The following is an 11353-nucleotide window of genomic DNA, read 5'->3' as shown; positions in this document are numbered from 1 at the left end:
AGAGAGAGAGAGAGAGAGAGAGAGAGAGAGAGAGAGAAGGAGAAGGAGACAGAGAGAGAAAGGGAGAGACAGAGAGAGAGAGAGAAAGGGAGAGAGACAGAGACAGAGAGACAGAGACAGAGACAGAAAGACAGAGACAGAGACAGAGAGACAGAGAGAGAGAATAAGAAGGTGTACACTGTAGTTAATTGGATGTCTCCCCCATTAGAATATGAGCTTCCTTGAGGGCCATGATCCTAGCTTCATCTTTATTTGTATCTATAACAGTACCTTACAAGTAGTCAAGGATTGAAGACAAGTAGTCCCTTAACTGAAGGACTCCCTCTACTAACAAAATGGGTCTTGAAAACCCAACACCAACCAACCTGGTTATAAGCCATTCATTAGATAAGAGACCTACTGAGGTGGATCCATACTTGAAAACTTTCCAACTTAGTGGGACTTGCCAGAAACTATGTTTCACTAGCACAGCATTTTATAAGTCAAGTTACTTCCATGCCCACGATTAGACATTGCAAGAGGACTTTTGTAGAAGAACTCTAAAATATGAACCCTAAATTTCAGTAAGTTCTGTTTTTCCATAGTTCCTACAGATAACTTCAGTTTACTCTGCCTCTGGCTGAGATTCATCTATCACACTGTGTTCAGTTATGATTTGACTTGAAGGGATAGTATGTTTTATCTTTGTAATCAACCACCTTATCCTCTTGCCAGTTCCCCTTTATGTGTTGTCTATTCTCATTAAAATATAAACACCTTAAGTATGGGGACTGTCTTGTTTGTTTGTATGTGTATTCTTAGCTCAATAGCACAGTGTTTAGAACATAGTAAGCACTTAAATTCTCATATTCTCTCTTTCTCTCTCTCTCCTCCCTCCTCTTCATCCTCTCTTCCCTTTCTTCCTCTTCCTTTCCATCTCCCTTTCTCCCAACCATTTATCAAGTCTCTCACTGAGAACCAAACTTCTGGTCACTAGAGGTGTTTAAATTAAGGCTAGTTAACCCTTTGTCACTAATACTATGAAAATACTTTTCATTTTAAAGGAGGTTGTGTTAGATCAAAAAGAGTTTATTAAGCTAGGTACTGTGCTAAGTGTTGAGAATATAAAGACATAAATGAAATAGTGCAAGTCTTCAAGGAGTTTATATTCTTTAGGTACAGACATGTACACAAAAAAAGTATATACACAATATATACAACAAAAACTCAATGATTCATTGGGGGAGAGGGTGGTACTAGAAATAAGAGGGGTAAGAAAAGGCCATAAGTAGGAGATAGAACATTGAAGATGACTGAATTTTAAAGAGATCTAGGGAGGCTAAGAGGCAGAGCTGAATACAGCCCATGAGAGAATATTTTATGTGCATAGTGGGCAGGATGTGCAAAATCATAGAGATGGAAGCTGGGATGTTGTATGTGAAGAATAGCAAGAAAGTCAGTTTGACTGGACCAAAGAATACACAAAGTGGAATTAGGCCAGCAATGCAAGTTGGAGTCAAGCCTTCTGATGCAGCCTACTAGAGTGTCAAGAGACTTGGATTCAGATTTAGAGGACCTGGGTTCATTTCGCGGCTTTGCCAGAAAGTTAAACCAGACAACCTCTGGTATCCTATGTAGCTCTATTTTATGATCCTATGACAAACCACACTATATAATTTCTGATAATGCAATATGAGTTCAAAAGAAAGAGCCATAATGAGTTGACAACTTTTACTTTTGAATCTTCCACTTCAGAGATGAGAGGTAGCCGAGCAAAAGAAAAAAAAAAACCTGACTTCACAAAGTTGCCATGACAAATACACTTTCTGGTGGCAGAGGATGGTGAATATGAAGCCTTATTTTCAGTTGGGAAGGTAATTATTCCAGGTTTAAATCTAGGGCCCTATGAGCCTACTGTGGTATGCATGTAAGGCTGCAAAGGGAGAAAAAAAGGCAAAAAAGTAAATAATTTGGAACTGTTCCATTCATTTGCCAATGCTACAAATGCCCCAACCTCAGAGACCCCAGGACATTTACACCAAGCAAGAGACACACAATTAAGCAGCATCTCAAGCTAATACCCAAAAGGTTCTACATTTCATTCTAGTCAACTACTGCTGGGTTTTGGCACTATTTTCATTGTAAATATGAGTAATGTGGGCCCTTTAGTCACGATTAAGTAGTAATCTGGGGAAATCATCCACTTCCAATAATCTTATTCTCTAATTTAGGGCATTCGGAAACCACATAATGAATAACAGCGTCGCCAGCTCTCCCATAATGACATATGACATATGTCTGCAATTGCTCTTTTCAAGACAAATCCAACTGTGTTGTTCCCCTTAGAAACTCCTACTTATTTATTAAGTTGGGTTCAACGCTAAAAAGTATATTCATCTCTTTGGGAGATGAATTCATGACAGAAATCGAATTACTGGTTTTGAAAAGAATGGGAAGGCTCTGTCCTATATAAGTTGCATTGTGTTCTGTCTGCAAGCAGGTGATTAAGATGCTATGGAAATTCTAAAGCACATGGCCTTACTTATTCTAAAGTGCATTAAATAATTAGCTTCAGGGTTCAGAATATTATTCATATAAATATTTCTCAAGTTCAGAGTAAGCAACTTCACTTACTCCACAGACCCCAACCTTTGCATTATATTCATTTCTTAGAAGCAATGCATATAATATATGTCTTAATATGTCTCACTTTCTCAGGTGTAGATGATGTTGCAACATTCACAGCTGAGGATGATTATAAATTTTCCAAAGATTTGCCTGTATTTCTCCTTATTATTTCTTTTTCCTAAACAGGTAAGAATGAAATGTCAGCATCATCCAAAGAATCTGTATCTAAACACTATTTTCCTTCTTCCCCAAACAGCATAGTAATAATAATAATGCTTTTAATGATTATTTCAATTGATTCTATGAGGTAAGTGCTATCATCACCATCATTCTCTGATTTGGGGCGTCTGAAACCATGCAAACAATATCCTCCTTCCGAAAAGGATGGGCTAATCTTATTTCCATCCCTTCCTGATTCCTCTGGTACCCTGCCACACCCATTAGCCCCTACCCTCACTATCAGTCTTCCTACAAATGAGAGAGACACTGAAAGAGAGAAATGGAGAGACAAAGACAGACTGAGCCAGAGAGATAGAGGGAGACAGACATAGACTGAGACAGAGAGAGACAAAAAGAGACAGAGAGAAATATCTTTCCTTCCTACTGTCTCAAGCTAACATTTCCCCTCCTTTCACTTCTAAACTTGAATCTTCTAAAAAGTTTAGGTGGTGTACAATTCATAACTTCAGGCTCACATCATACATTAACTTGATAATCTAACTTTCTAGTCCATCCTTAATATCGTGGCAAAACAATCCTCCTCGCATACAGATCCACTAACATTACTCCTTTACTCAGAAATTTTCCGTGCACCCCATTGTCTAACAAACTAAGTTCAAACTTTTTTTTGGCATTCAAAGCCCTCTACGATCTGGCCCCAATATCCTCTTTCATTTTTATTTCACTGTATTTCCCCTTTCGGCATTCTCATCTCCCCAGCTCTCTGCTTGTATGCCCTCCTCCTTCCTCTATGCTTGGAATTCACTCTCTCATCCCATCTCTGCGGATGTTTTCCTCCTTTTTCTTCTTGTAGTTCTCTAGCTGCAATGCCATCCCCTCACAATGTGTTCTCTGGTCACCCAATTTTAAAAGTGAATCTCTCTCCTTCAATGTTGCAGGACATTCTTTTGGACTTGGTCTATGAACTCCATCATTTTCCAATGTAGTTTATTTTCCCCAACTGGACTCTTAAGTTCTTTCAGTTTTATTTTGTTTTTTGGATGATATCTAACACAAAGAAGTCCCTTTGTGCTTTTGGAAACTGAAAGAAATGGAAGGCAAATGTGATCAGGGTCCTTCCAATTCTTTATCATGCACCTTGATATACATGACAGAATGTAGGCACTAGAGTTTTCTTATCAACTAATACAGCAGCTGGATGAGAGATGAATAGCATGTAGGGGTAGGCACAGGGGTTGTGTATTACTTGTTATCTGGCAGCTTCTTACTATAATAGCATGTTAGTTCGAGAGTCTAGGTTTCTTTTATGAAATGCTATTGTTTCCAATGACTTATAGATTGTATTTTTTTCACTGCAAAGGTAAGTATAATTTTTCTTATTTTTTTCTTTAATAATAAATTGCGTGTGACTTAATGTTGCCCAGATTTAGGGACACAATATTGAAAGTAGCACTTGAGCTATTAGTTTCTATAAAAAGGTATGTGTATTCCTTTGGACTCCCTTTGACTCATATGTGAATACCATACAGCTACTACCCTTTGCCATTCCTTATTTGTGTCTTTATCTTTTGCTAAATGATAAATTTTAAAACTTAAGTTTAAATTGGAAAGTCAGGAGGCACTAAGAAAAGATGTAGAAAGAATTAATGGGAAATGGAGGTGGGGACTGAGAAAAATTATAGTCAAAGGGTAGAGATCCATATCTTCTAGCAGAAAAAAAGATTGGCAAATGGAGAGGGTTATAAGCTTAACTTATGAAAAAAAAGTTGATTTATCATTCAAGTATAGATATTTTCACCTCTGGCGTGTTTTAAGGTTCGTTTTCACTTTCTTCATGTCTAGAATCTGTATAACTTGGAATATCATTTCAGCATCTGTGGACGCTTCTTCACTGTACCACTGATGAAAATGTTAGTCCTAATTCAATAGCATAATAAAAGAAAATGGTGAGTGTGTGAAAAATGAGGAACACATTATAACCAATAGATTAAATGCATTTTAATGGGATCTGTAAGATGCTGGGGTATGTGGGTATGTCTGAGGGGAGAGGGATGCTTTCCTAGGGGATTCCAGAATGTAGAGTGGAAAATGGAGTTCCCTATCACTCACTTTGTGGGACGGATTCAGCTTCTCTTTCGTGTACTGCTTCGCTCTCCCTTCCCTATCCTCCCTCTCTTTTCTGGCAGTCCAACAGTAAGCCTCATGAAAGGAAGGACTAACCCTGAAAGCATGTGATTTATTTTTCTCAGTCTCATTTCTCTTTTAATAATTATCATATTGACTCTGAATTTATTACACTACAAGAATGACTTTGTGTGGAATCTCATGAATTTAAACATTAATGTAAGATAAATTAGTTTTAAATTGAATTCCTAGAGTGCAATTGAATGTATTTCCGTCTGATGAATAAGGAATTTTCCAAATAAAATCTAAATCTCTGATGTTCCATTTCTGAGTGGGTTGAAGAAATATGTGGGGATATTTGATAAGGTTAAAATACGATTACACTGCAATAGATTACCTGCTCTGTAAACTAACTTTTTTTTTTTATTTTGGGGAAAAAGCAGTTTTTTTGCAAAGTTTGATAGATGAAAGTTGAGTTCTCTCTGTCTCTGTCTCTGTCTCTGTCTCTCTCTGTCTCTGTCTCTGTCTCTCTCTCTCTCTCTCTCAGTTAAATAATCTGGTAGAAGCCAATTTATTCCCAATTTGTTCTAAGATGTCATACTTGTGTTAAAGATGAGCCTGTTTCCACAAGGTTTTTCATTCATTAATTTCCTTGTTCCATAGTAAAATTAAACAAATGTCTACCGCTGCCTCTTTTCCCTCATTCTTTGATTTTCATTCATCTTATTATGGCATGGTGGGGGTGGGGGCCATGAAGAGTGCTGAAAGCTCTATCATAGATCAGGCCAAGGAGCAACTGGTTAAAAATGAAGAAAAAAAATCCATTAAAGATGAAGAAATGGGAAAACTTGTGTAGCACCTTATCAGTTAACTGGTATATTGCTAAATCATAAATGCCTGTGTACTGGTCACAAGGGAGCTCTCTCCAGCTGCTCAGGGCAGCAAGTTGGTGTTATGTTGTGGACTTTTGTCAAGGAAGTTTCCCCATAGGTCTCTGGGAAGGCTCTAAGGGGGGAGGGCAGGGAAAGATCCCAAAGGAGTGATTTATTTGGTTCTGAGAAGAAAGGAAGATGTCTTGGGGGAGGGCGTGCCATGATCAGGCTGGAAGGCCCCTGGGGGTCTCTGATGTGGGGTCTTGGAGAGTATATTGCTGGCACACCAAAAAATAGAATGTAAGCTCCTTAAGGACAGGGGCTGTTTTAATTTTGCCTTTCACTATCCAGTACTTAGCACTGTACCTCTTTCTGGGTGAGGCAGGATGCCAGGTACTGATGAATGAATTAATTCATCACTGAATGAATAAAAGCTAATTTACAGCTTTAACTTTATGATCCCATGATCTTATGTAGGTATCTATAAAATAGACACAATAGAGTTTGGGGGGGGGACATGGGACTTGCCCACAAGGAGATTATATTCAATGGTTGGATAGAAGATATGTACAGATTCAAAACACAGGACAACATTAATATACTGGGTGCAATTCAAGAAGACTTAACAGAGGAGGTATTATAGGAGCAAGGAAGACTGGGATTCTTAGTTAAGCATATAGGAAATACTTAATGAATATTTATTTAACTCAAAGCAAATTTTGAATATGGAAGGAGAGGAATAGAGTGAAGTTAAATAGAGAGCTCTCAAACTTCTCAGCAAATGACAGACTCTTGTTATTGAGAGATGTGGAGGTAAAATCTGAGAGTGGGGTGAGGAGAAATAAACGTTTTTTAAACAAGTAATATGATATCAGCTCAAAATGGGATGAATAAGAGTTCCCATAATTAAGTGAGGGTCCACTTATTTTCCTCTTTCCTTTTTTTGTGGGGGATTGAGATGATTTTGGGGAAACCAGAACTTGGATTTCATTATTACAAGGCCTTCCGAATAGGAAATCCTTTCTTCCAGTGCAGATTGGCACCTGTTGCAGTCTTAAAGAGTTTCCTGGGACACTGAGAGATTAAGTGACTTGTCCAGGATCACAAAGCCATAATGGATCAGTGGAAGAATTTAGCGCCAGGTATTTCTGAATTCAAGGCCAGCTCTCTGCTCATACCAATTCAATTTAGGCAGCATGAATTATAACAAAATTAGGCAACTCTTTTTCAAATTTCTCTAGTTACGACCTGCTGTTCAGAAGTGAGAACAGAAGAGACTTGAATGAATGGTGGGAGGTAGCCAGGGTTGGAGATGAACAGATACAGAATAGAGCAAGGTGAAGGGCATGAGGAATCTTAGTATAGAAAAGACTGCATCATTGATTTGTCTTAGCCCAGAAAGAGTCAAGGATGTGTTAAAGGAGAAATATCTCCTCTCTGAGTTCATATCATGGGTAACTGCAGCCAAATATATATTTACTGCCATCCAGAAATTATGGAGGTAAGAACTTTTTGCTAATTATGCTAAGCAAAGGTTCAAGTCCCAGAGAAAACCTGCACTATGATGAGGATTCTGACAAAGTTCTTAGAAACAAAATGATGTCAAAGTCACAGAGGAATATATATATATATATATATATATATATATATGTATATGTATATATGTATATATACACACACATACATACACATGTGCATATACATCTATATACACATACATAACATGTTGCAATCTTGTACATTCCTCTTAGGGAATAAAAAAAGTGAAAGAAGATAGATCCATAATCTCATACGTCCTTCAACTGTCATAAAAGTTGGATAAATTTATTGAATAAATAATAAAGTTAAATAATCATAATCTCATATCCCATAAGGAAACATACTTTATCTAATAATCCCTATAGGCAAACTAAGTCAGGTTAAAGATTAAACTACATTTAGGTGATTTACAAATTAACCATTGAAAAGGAGGATTTACATGTCAACAAGGAATCTGGGACAGTTGAGTCTTTCTCTGCTTTCTAATCTAAGGGAATGGTGAAAGCTCTTGGTAAATTTTCTCCTCTCATGGGAGGTTTTTGGTTAGTTGAGGTTAATATTAACCAAAATTTGCAGAAGGAATGAAAGGAAATCCAAAATTTCCATAACAGCTCATGGGATCCTTAGATCACTGACTCAGAGATGGAAGGGACCATAGAAGTCATCAAGATTTACCCTCATTCATATGAGGAATTTGAAGTGCCAAAAGGTTAAATGACTTACCCAGGGTCTCGTGGCTTGTAAGAACCTAAGTTAGGATACAAAATCAGGTTTTTCTAACTTTTAGTACAGTGCCTCTAGTCACTAAATTCTATTATATTTGGGAAATAAATTCAGAAGCTAATAATGGATTAGGAAAACAGGGCTTGAGGGAATTCCCCTTTTATTTGTAATGTTATACTCTGGGTGAAAGGAGAAGGAGGTAAGAGGAAAATGAGGAGAAAAGGACAAGACATGAAGAAGGCATAAAATTTACCAAGTAAACCCTCACGCTTCTGATTAACTAAGGAAGACCTATTAATCCCCAGAAGGTGACATGATGCAATGGGGAAAGCAAAAAGTTCTCTGGTCTTGGCTTCACCATTTATGACTTCTTTAACCTTAAGCAAGTGATTGGGCCTTTTACAATAAAAGGGTCATTATGGAGATCAAATGAGATTATCAATGTAAAGATGCTTTATGCATCTTTATGCATATGCAAATGCAGGCTACTATATTTAGGAATTAGAAAACACAAAGAAGGATGAGGCCATTTTTGTTTGTCAATTTCAAATGCCCTAAGGTCCAGACTGTCAATCTTGGGAAATAACTTCATTCTTCCCTCTTTAAAAAAAGGAAATAAAATTATTACTTTCCTTTCAAATAGACTTCTTGATGGAGGAAGCACTGGGGATATCCAAAAACTTTATCTTCCCTTGAGTCATAGAATTCCATAGCTCCATAGATTCTAAGAGGGGTGATGAAACTCTGAGGCACAGGTGAAAAAATTAAAATGCAGCTAAAGGTAAGGTTCAGTTCCTATGGCTTCCTATTTTTTTTCCTGTTTCTAGCACAACAGAAAGAGCAATGGCTCTGGAATTAGAGGAAGAGATTTCAAGTTCCATTTCTGTGAAACACTTAACCTTCTCTGACCTCATTTTCCTTATTTATAAAATGAATGTGTTGGGGCAGCTAGGTGGCATAGTCAGTAGGGCACTGGCCATAGAGTCAGGAGGACCTGAGTTCAAATCCAGCCTCAGACACTTAACACAAAAACTAGCCATGTGACCTTGGGCAAGTTACTTAACCCTAATTGCAGTCCAAAAAGGATAAATAAATAAACAAAAAATGAAGGTATTAAACTAAAGTCCTTATAATATTCCATTCATTTCTAAATTGAGAAAACAATAGCTTGGGTTCAAATTCCCACTCTGTTACTCTTATCTGTATGACCTTAGAAAAGTAATTTGCCCTCTTTGGTTCTCAGTATTTTATTTGTAAAATGGGAGAGTAGATTACAGGATTAAATGATCTCTTCAAATTCTAATCCTAGGACCTTAGGGACTGTCTGTAGCAGAAGAGGAGCTCCTTCATCACCACAATAAATTAGTTTCCTACTTTCAATCTTATTTTAAAAAATTAATTATTTTTAGTTTTCAACATTCATTTCTATAAGATTTTGAGTTCCAAATTTCCTCCCCATTTCTCCCCTCCCTCCATCCCAAGAAAGCACATAACTTGATGTCAGCTCTACGTATACATTCATATTAAACCTATTCTCACATTACTCATGTTGTAAAGAAGAATTAAAATCAATGGAAGAAACCATGAGACAGAAGAAACAAACAAAAAGGAAAAAAGAGAGAGAGAGCAAATAATATGCTTCAATCTGCATTCAGACTCTATATTTCTTTTCTGGAAGTGGATAGCATTTTCCACCATGAGTCTTTTGGAGTTGTCTTAGATCCTTGCATTGCTGAGAAGAGCAATCTATCAAAGTTAGTCATTGCACAATGTGGCTGTTACCGTGTACAATGTTCTCCTGATTCGGTTCACTTTACACAGCATCAGTACATATAAGACTTCCCAGATTTTTCTGAAGTCTGCCTGCTCACCATTTCTCATGGAACAATAGGATTCTGTTACATTCATATACCACAACCTGTTCAGCCATTCCCCAACTGATGGACATCCCCTCAATTTTCAATTCTTTGCCACCACAGAAAGAGCTGCTTTCCCATTTTTATGATGTCTTTGGGATACAGACCTAGAAGTGGTATTGTTTGTGCAGAGTTCCAAGTTGTTCTCCAGCATGGCTGGATCAGTTTACAACTCCTCCAACAATGCTTTAGTGTTCCAATTTTCCCATGTCTCCTCGAGCATTGATCATTTCCCTGTTTTGTCATGTTAGTCAATCTAATAGGTGTGATGTGGTACCTCAGAGTTGTTTTGATTTACATTTCTCTAATCAGTACTGTTTATTTTAAAGATGGGGTTAATAACCTTCAAGAAGTCTGTGTCTTCTCCGTTCAAATTTTATTCCAATATATTATCACAGAATGGAAGCGGCTCTGGCATGTTGAAGTTTATGCCAACAGTGTCAAGTGGCCAATTTTACATACTAAGATGCTTATTGCATAAGCCTGGTGATGGACCTGGAGAACCAGCCCAGCCAAATTCAGCTAAGTTTATCCCCAGAGGATAAATTTAAGATACCAAGGCAGAAGGTGTGCTAGCTCTATCCTAGAGTTAGGAAAATCTGAGATTGAGTCCTTCCTTGGACTTTTATTATCTATGTATCTATATGTCTTAGTCTGTTTTCTTAGCTGTAAAATGAAGGTGGTCTTATCCAGATTACCTACCAAATGAGAAAGTCATGAATTTTGGATTGGGAGAGATTTCAGAAAACATCTAATTCAATTCCTACATTTTAAAGAGGACGAAACAGGCCCAGAGAGACACACTAACAACAATTCAGATCCTGTTACTTCAGAACCTGTGCTCATTATGCAGTACAGCCTTTAACAGTGCCATAGAAAGTTTTTTATGAGGGCCAAATAAGATCATGTGTATGTAAATCCCTGTAATACTAAAGCCCCTACTGTCTCTCCCTTCTCTGTTCTCTCCCTGGCCCCCCACCTTTCTCGTCTTTCTTCTCTTTCTCTCTCCTTCTACCTCCCCCCTCCAATAACTTCTACAACGTCCTACCATTATTCGCTGCTTTTCCCCTTCTTTATTTATATACCTTGCCTTCCCAGATTAGAATATAAATAAGCCCTTTGAGGTCAGGGACTTTCTTTCTACTTATTCTTTCTATTAGCCCTTAGCACTGTGCTTGGCATAGAGAAATGCTTAATACTTGCTAGTTGACTGACTTTGCATACTTTAAAACATCATAAAATGTCAATTCTACTTTATTATTATTATTATTATTATTCAGCACTTCCTTTGGAAAACAGCATTATCACTTCTAGGAATAAGATTCAGACATACTTAATATTTATTTTATTTTATTACTTTAGTGGATTCTTTAAGTCCTTCCTGCTCCCAAG

General features: G+C 37.4%; 1 protein-coding gene across 25 annotated transcripts in view; it reads right to left on the bottom strand.

The window, feature by feature from the left end:
- Positions 1 to 11353, bottom strand: part of RBFOX1 (RNA binding fox-1 homolog 1) — a 1748893-nt gene that overhangs the window by 931103 nt on the left and 806437 nt on the right. The window lies entirely within an intron of this gene.

This window comes from Petaurus breviceps, unplaced genomic scaffold (genome assembly GCF_028583685.1).
Source record: "Petaurus breviceps papuanus isolate PSGF00001 unplaced genomic scaffold, PetGlider_PUasm1.0 118, whole genome shotgun sequence".
Lineage (NCBI taxonomy): Eukaryota > Metazoa > Chordata > Mammalia > Diprotodontia > Petauridae > Petaurus > Petaurus breviceps.
Note: the sequence above shows the minus strand (reverse complement) of the source record. Positions and strands in the feature narration are given on the sequence as shown.